We start from the raw sequence: 8,500 nt of genomic DNA, 5'->3' as shown, positions 1-8,500 counted from the left end.
CACTCTCCTCTTCGCACACGTTCTTCTTCGGCGCACGCCGGCCGTCTAACCACTCCAGCGCCCCGTCGTGCTGCTCGGCGAAACTACAATGCCCCCGAATATTTTTTAGACCCGCGAAGCACTGAACCCGCGAAAGGTGAACCGCGAAGTAGCGAGGGTTCACTGTATTGCAGCCAGATACCTATAAAATGTCATTTAATTTGCACTGTTTTGATCGCCACTGTTTTGCTCATTGAACAACAAATGAAAAGATGAATCATACACAGTGTTTGTAAAGATAATTGTCAATGTTTTATTAAATGAAATTCCAATGTAAAATTGTGTAATATTGTGTTATATAATGGGTCTACAACATACATTTCTCACAGACAAGTAGAGCTTTTTCTCATGAAATGTGTTGAAAAAAAACTAACATTTGAACATTGTTTTGCGTTACAACATCCGTGTTTACTGGTCATAAATTATTAACTTAAGTTTAATATACACTACACGAGCTGGGTAGCCACCACGCCTCAACCACCATAACAAGTTCGCTAACCCTTTAAGTCGAACGAGGTAGCTAACATATCGGGTTCAATTTGTACCAAAAATATGCTGTTGTGCCTTGTGTCTCTGTATATGTCGTCATGACGTGTCATTTGACAAAGCCTTGTGTCGATGTTAGTTGTCGATGTAACAGTCTTTGTTAGATGTCAATGTATGTCTATGTTAGATCTCAATGTGTCGATGTTAGATGTCAATCTATGTGTCTATATTAGATGTGTTTATGTTAGATGTCTATGTAAATGTTTGTTAGATGTCGATGTGTGTAAGATGTCTATGTAAAGGTTGGTTAGATGTCGATGTCTATGTAAATGTTTATGATGGATGTCGATGTGTCTGTTAGATGTCCGTGTTTGTTAGATGTGATTGTAATGGTTTATGTTATAGACGTCAATGTAAGTGTCAATGTTAGATGCCCATGCATGTTTGTTAGATGTCGATATATGTGTCATTGTTACATTTCAACGTAAATGTTGTTCGTGCAAGTTTCCAGTCCTCCAGCCACGTGACATCATGCGCGTCAAAGTGATAACTCGTACATTTCACGGAGGGAAAAAAAACAGACACCATTGGTAGTTTTGACCGGGAAAAAAAATCATTTATTTTTTTCGAACACCTCATGTCTCTTTCAGCGTAAGAATAAACATGACACGACCAAAATAAAATATACCAACACAGGCAAATATTTAAGGAGCACTCAAGAGATACACTTCAGCTCATTTAATCCCACCTATTTTTACTAACGCAAACCCTTCAATTCTAGCGCCCACAGAATAGTGTGCTATAATGCTATAAAAATATGGAGCCTTTACCTGACAGCGTTTGAATATAACTGAATTCCCATTGCTCACGAAAAACTGAGAAACTAAGAACAAACATTTCAAGCACAAGCTTGACTTGACTTCAACAGTTCTATTTTTTCTTTTGTGACAGCTCAGACATCAAAATAATGCTTTCCTTCTATAAAATAAAAACAGCATGACAAAAGGTGCTGAAATAAACTATATACGGAAGTGCGTGAGTGACAGTGTGTGCATGTGTTTTTGCAACGCATGTGTACACCCCGCCATACAAATTACACAATTCGTTGGGTATGTGGTATACACTTAAAAACAATTGCCTTGGAGCAAGTGAACACAACACGTCTCACACTGTATACATGCTGTAGAAGGGCTGGGCGATATGACCTCAAATCAATATCGCGAGAAATCGAGCAATTTTACCTCGATAACGATAAATGCACAATAAATTCCCACGTGGACTAAAATCAAAATAAATGCAGGAATTGCATATTGACTGTTTTTTTTATTGACCAACTGGTACACTTTACTTTCAATGAAAAATAAAAGTACAAAAATCATTTGTATGAACATTCCAAATAGCTTGCAGGGTTCGCGGTTAACTTTAAAAACTGCTTGCCCATAGGGCAAGTGCCACTAAAATTTGCCTTGCCCGAGTGGCCAAATTACTTGCCCGACTTGGGCAAGTGACAATTTTTTTTCTCTAAGAATAAAATGTTTATGGTTGTAAAATGTGCGCCACAAATGTAAATAAACATATAATCTGATAAGCATAAATTAATCTTGTTTTCATCGTCAACCATGAAACCCTACTCACAAGAGCAAATGTATCATCCTGTGCAGTTATTGAAAATGTTAATTGTAGTTTTAATAATTAACAAATCTGCATGTTAAATTGGGAAAATGATATTACAGCAATCCAGATGATCAATTTTAAGTCCAGGAGAGCGTATTAATTGAGGAATCACATGAGTAAATTATGAGTGTGGCAAATTTGTGTATTCCTTTAAGACCAGTGCCTGTGGTGCTGCCTCCATAAGTTTCATAGCATAAACAGAACACAGTCACTGACACTATGTCAGGTCACATCATGGAGCTAATGAATTAACAGCCAATAATCAAATATTACTCCCTTCCTTACTCACAACTGAATTGTCTACTTAAAAATATTCGAGCTATTTTAGTCATGTCAGAGGAATCCGAAATGTTCGGATTTGAACGAACTCGTCGCCAATTTTCGGCCAAAATATCGTAGGTTTTTGTTGTGTTTTTCAAACTTCAAATGAGGATGCTACGACAGCGAGTTCCAATACTGCGGGATTTATTGACGTCCACTTTAACTCGACATTCACTGAACTAACTGATCCCCGTAGCGCCCGCCCATTGCCCCCGATAAGGCCAATGGACCATACCAAAACATAAGGGGTTGTCTGGGTTAAACCATCACCATACAGTGCACACAAACAGATCACACCACCGTTTTCGTCAAAATTAAAGATATTTGGCTGCTTTAAAAAATGCTTGCCCGGTCGGGCAAGTTGCCCATAATTTTACCTTGCCCGTGGCCAAATTTCACTTGCCCCGGGCAATCGGGAAGCGGTTAACCGCGAACCCTGAGCTTGCTTTGCATGACTTGAACAATGTCACAAAGAAAAAGGGTACCTCTTGCGAAATCTTTTTCTGCAAATAGATTGCGCCAAGATGCTCTCATGATGTAAATAATGGCAAATAAAAAAACGCTAAATAAAATGAAAGAAAATGTCAATGCAAGCCAAATAAACAAGTGGGTATTATCGGGGAAAATGTGCCGTCTCGAGTACTCTGCTGCGCAGTCGCCACTTGTCATCTATGTAATGCACAGTTAGGCTCAATCAGGGATCCATGTTGCGACCCGACCACATGTCGGATGTAGATGCAAAATGCTTGACATGTCTAAGCTCCCGGCCCGATGTAGTCCATATCGGGAAATACGGCTTTCATGAAGCGTTTAAATCCTGTGCGCGCCACGTAACTAGAGGAGCTTTATCTTTAGCTATGTGCTAAGCTATCGCGTCCACCTCTGAGACGTTCTCTCGTATGGTGTCGCCTCCGTTCATGGGCTGTTGTCACTTGTCGAACCTTGCTTCTCACTTTGAACTTTCAGCACAGCATGGTTGTGTTGTGGGTGGTGAGAAAGCTTCTGGATTTGAATCGCCAGCAACGAGAGCGACAGACGGGTGGAGTCACATGACTAGAGGCGCTGTAGCGGTCTTAAAGGGGCATGAACATTGCCGCAGACAAAAGGCTTTTCTTTTTTTATTCATCGAATTTACCGACATGGGCAAAATGATTTCGGTCATTGTAATAAATTTCGGTAACGGTAAATTTTCGGTTTATCGCCCAGCCCTATGCTGTAGCATGGCTTTTTTTGCCGTGGGTGTCAAATATTTTACTTTGTTTTCAGAGTGCTTACAGACCTCTTGGTTTTGCCTCAAAATAATTGTCTGCAAAGCAGTCTGTGCCATCCGCATCATTGATGTGCAGGAGTAGCTTGTTGGTAATAAATAGCTGCAAGAAGTCCGCTGTTTGCCGCAGCATCCAGTGGTCCAGCGCTCGCAGTGAAAGTCTTGTCTGGCAGCCCGAACCATGCCCAAACATTTCGAGATGCACGCCCACTAAATTCCAGAAATATAAACATGGACAAACTTGACATTCTTCCAGATTCTGTCTCTTTGCATTGTTTTGAAGTTACTCCTGCAACTTTTCCACTTCTTCGATCCTCCCCATTGTCTGAAAAAGAAGTGTATATTTTGATTTGAAATAATGACCTCAACATACCAATACATTTGTTTATCATCTGAACTGGATTATTTTGAAACAACATTTGGGTTGGACATCTGGGATTTGTTGTTGTGTATATTCAGAGTAATCCTTTTCTTGTATATAGCTAAAGCAATAGTCGCTGGCCTTGAAAATGGGTACAAGACTTGACCAAATTAAGATGCCATAAGGTCTAATTTGCCCCTTCTCTACCACAACTGATTTAGAGGCCATTAGTAACAGATTTGAGAAGACCACTTTTAAAGATATGAAGCCAGAGCTCGGCACCGGACCCATTTTAATTATTTATTATAATTTTAATGTATTATTGAGCAAATGACACAATATGTCAGTAGTGATTACCACAGAAGTCATGTCAAAATAGTGCAAATTCTGAGGTCGACTTCAAATCAGACAGGCGGAGACGAGCGCCAGAGAAGAGATGAGAATCAGAAGAGATGTTGAAGAAGCTAATAACAAAAAAAACAAAAAAACACATCAAATCTCCATGTAGTAGCAACGGGGATGGCTCATGGGGTCAGGAGAAGTGAGCGGGAGATGGGGAGTATGAGGTGCCGTTGGGGACAAAAGTCAGGAATCGCTTCACACTTCTGAAATGCACTCTTACACACCAGTGAAATTGTTGTTGCTCATGCATACTTATGAAACGCTATCATACATACGAGTGAAACGCTCTCATACACACTAGTGAAATAGTTGTTGCTCATACACTCGTCAAATGCGCTCATACACATAGGTGAAACATTCTCATACACACCAGTGAAAGGCGCTCAGGCACAATTGTGAAATTATTGTTATTCATAAATACAACTGAAACATGCTCATGCCCATACACGAGTGAAATGCTTTCATACAAACACCCACACTGTTGAAAATGCTGTCATGAACACAAGATCGCTTACAAATACTAAAATGTAAAAATTAATCATTTATTTAGCAGGGATGCATGGTGGGCGACTTGTTAGCACGATGGTCTCACAATGCAGAGGTCGCGGGATTGATTCCGGCTTTCCTGTTTGGAGTTTGCATGTTTCCCACACGCCTGCGTGGGTTCTCCGGTTTCCTCCCACATTCCAAACACATGCATGGCAGGTTGTTTGGACACCCTAAATTGGTGTGAGTGTGAGCGCGGATGGTTGTTTGTCTTTGTGTGACCTGCGATTGGCTGGCAACCAGTTTAGGGTGTACCCCACCTACTGCCCCAAGATAGCTGGGATAGGCTCCAGCACCCCCCGCAACCCTTGTGAGGAGAAGCCGTACAGATAATGGATGGTGGGATGGCATTCATAATGGACGGCCGCCACGGTGGGCGACTTGTGAGCACGATGGTCTCACAATGCAGAGGTTGTGGGATCGATTCCGGCTCCGGCCTTCCTGTGTAGAGTTTGCATGTTCTCCCAAGCCTGCGTAGTTTTCTCTGAGTTCGCCAGTTTCCTCGCACATTGCAAAAACATGCATCCATTTACTCTGATGCCAATGTTTTCTGTACCTTATGGCAGATTTTTCTCTTTGCCGAAGACTATTAGCACTTGTAGAGCGAGGACCTGTGCCACAGTCGTCAACTGCACCCTAAAATCTGATCATTTTGTATTTTAGACATTACACACTACACAGTTAAAGATGGTCCAAAAAAGAAAAATGGATTAATGTATTTCAACTTACATAATACTCTTTAAAGAGCTGACCAGCTCATTCCCAGAGGTACGTATTGGGGCGTATTGGTCGTCTTTACAGAAGACTCCAGGAGGTAACTCAGGTTTGACCTTCAGCCACAACAGAGTGTTGGGTGTGAGTGCTTCCAAGTCGTTGAGGTCGGAAGATGTCCTTGTGATAGGCCTGCTGTTTATAACTGCTTCAGCCTCACCAAGCAAGGTATATTGACTTTCTTCACCCGAAATTTGTTCTTTTACAGTGACATTCAGGATTTTTCTCACAGACCAAATAAGTCGCTCACAGCTTCCTCCGTGGTGGGAACCTGCTGGGGGATTGCTATGCCACTGAATACCTTTTTGCAGCAAGTGTTTCTCGATTTACTTAGTGTTCCATTCTTTGATTGATTTCTTCATTTCACTGTCAGCTGATCTAAAGTTGGTTCCGTTATCAGAATACATCTCTCTCACTTGTCCTCTTCTGACAAGAAATCTTCGGATTGCGTTGAGACAAGCATCTGTGTCACGTGAAGATGCAATTTCCAGATGTACGGCTCGTACAGCGAGACATGTAAAAATCACGCCGTATCTCTTTACTTGTCCTCTAACCCTACTTACTTAGAATGGACCAAAATAATCAACGCCAATTCTCTTGAAAGGCGGATCGTCAGGTAGCACTCTTCTGATGACTCTAGCAGCTCGAGGTATCCAAAACTGTTGATGCAGATTAGCCATCATGTGGTTCCTTCCAGCGTGAGCTGTAATCTCATGAATGTATCTCAGGACTAGCTTTGTGTTATGTGAATCCTTGGCAAGATGGCTTGCTGTTTTGCTGTTTCAGGCATGGCTGCGTGGCTCAACTGTCCACCAACCCTCATGACACCATCTTGAAGTACTATATTGAACTTGTAAAGTGGGCTACTTTTCTTCACCCTTTTTTGTTTTTCAAATATGGCTAAATCTTTTTTGAAACTTCGCCTTTGACAGTATTTCACAAGTTCTCTTTCTGCTTTATCCAAGTCGTCGCAGGTCAAATACTTTCCTTTGACAGTTCTCTTGAATAAATTCATCTTGCCTTCTTCACCTAATGTGATTAACTCCTTTCTATTTTCCTTTACTCTGTCAGTAAGTCTTTCAGCTTTAGAAACCAGGCTACGGCCTGCTTCAATGCTGTCCAAGACGAATAATGGTTCATCCACTGGCCCAGAGAATCTTTGGGCTACAGTGACTGAATTACATGCACTTGAGTCACTCATTTGACCTCCAGGTCATTAATTGGTAATTTGAAGTGGTTTTTGTGTTTAACTAAATTCCTGGACACTGCCTGATTTTTTTCAGAGCTGTACAACCACTAGAAAGGGTGGTTCCCACAATGTGAGTTTTGCTCAGGTGGCCCAACAATGTCACAAAAACAAGTAGGGGTGTGTGTGTGTGTTTGTATAAGCTACATGTTGGGGACCAACATCGGACAGCACACCCACTGTAGGGGACCAAAATTTTTGTGGGGACCAAAAATCTGGGCCCCACAAAAAAGAGCATTGAATTCAGTGATAAGAAGCTCAGGGGGAGGTCCTGTCAAAGTTTCAGGGCTTCCCAGGAAGGTCACAAAAACAAGACGAGTGTGCTAGAAATGTGTGTGCGGAAAAATTACTCAGGATCGCTGTCTAGTGGTCGGTCCCGGTACTGCACTTACGCACACTTCACACACTCGGCTGGTCTGCGCATGTGCAGGACAGTCTGCTTTATGTCAGGCAGCCACCCTCCCCTCCCCCACAGCCCAACCCGAAAAATTGAGATGTTAGTTAAGTATTTATTCCTATTATTGAGTGAGATTACATATTTTTACTTGGCAGCTGGCACAACAGCTAAGCTTGGAGCACAGTTATTGCAAAATAAAATAAATAAACAGTAACAACAATAACGATTGTTAATATTGTTATACTTTATAGCGTAACCTATTTATACTAATTTTCTGTATGCAATTTCAAGTGCAACTAATATAGTTGTGCATATAGATAGCCACCAAACTCCATACATTAGATAAAAATAAGAGCCACGATGTTAACCAATTAACAGTTCAAGAAAAAAGCAGACATCCAAGAACTTGCTTTGTTACTTTTGCGTGGCCAGAACTACAAACCCCAAAGCAGAGCAAACCCAAAACATCAGAGAAAGTACAATACTTTTGTCAAGGAGTGGTGCTGCTGCTTTGCGATCGCTGCCACCATAGTGAACGCGCTCCCACATTCGTGCACACGCACACATGCCACACACCTGTTTTCCACGTCCTGTCAGTCCACTCCGTCGGTCCGCATTTATTTCGTTGGTCAGCCATCACGGTTGGGTGCGCACTAGATCGCTGTTAAACCATCTTCTACGCCACAGTCCTCGTGTTCAACAAACATTTCTCCCGAATTCGCCTACCATGCACAACTCTCCACTTTCAAACCGAGCGCCGCTGTTACTTCCGGGTTTTTAGCGCCAAGCACTTGACGCTAGCGTGTGACGTCATGGCGAAATACTAGGTTTTAAAATAAAAATTTTCTTTTTTTTGTACAGTCTAAGTGCATGGGGTTATGATAGATCGAATGAGTATACCTTTATGTACTCACTAACATTTATGTTGATCATAAAATGTTGTTTTGATGAAGAAAACTGTTATTTTTTAGAATCAATTGGCTTAGGGCA

This window comes from Idiotropiscis lumnitzeri, unplaced genomic scaffold (assembly GCF_059441095.1).
Source record: "Idiotropiscis lumnitzeri isolate Australia: NSW breed Sydney's pygmy pipehorse unplaced genomic scaffold, RoL_Ilum_1.0 HiC_scaffold_76, whole genome shotgun sequence".
NCBI lineage: Eukaryota > Metazoa > Chordata > Actinopteri > Syngnathiformes > Syngnathidae > Idiotropiscis > Idiotropiscis lumnitzeri.
Note: the sequence above shows the minus strand (reverse complement) of the source record.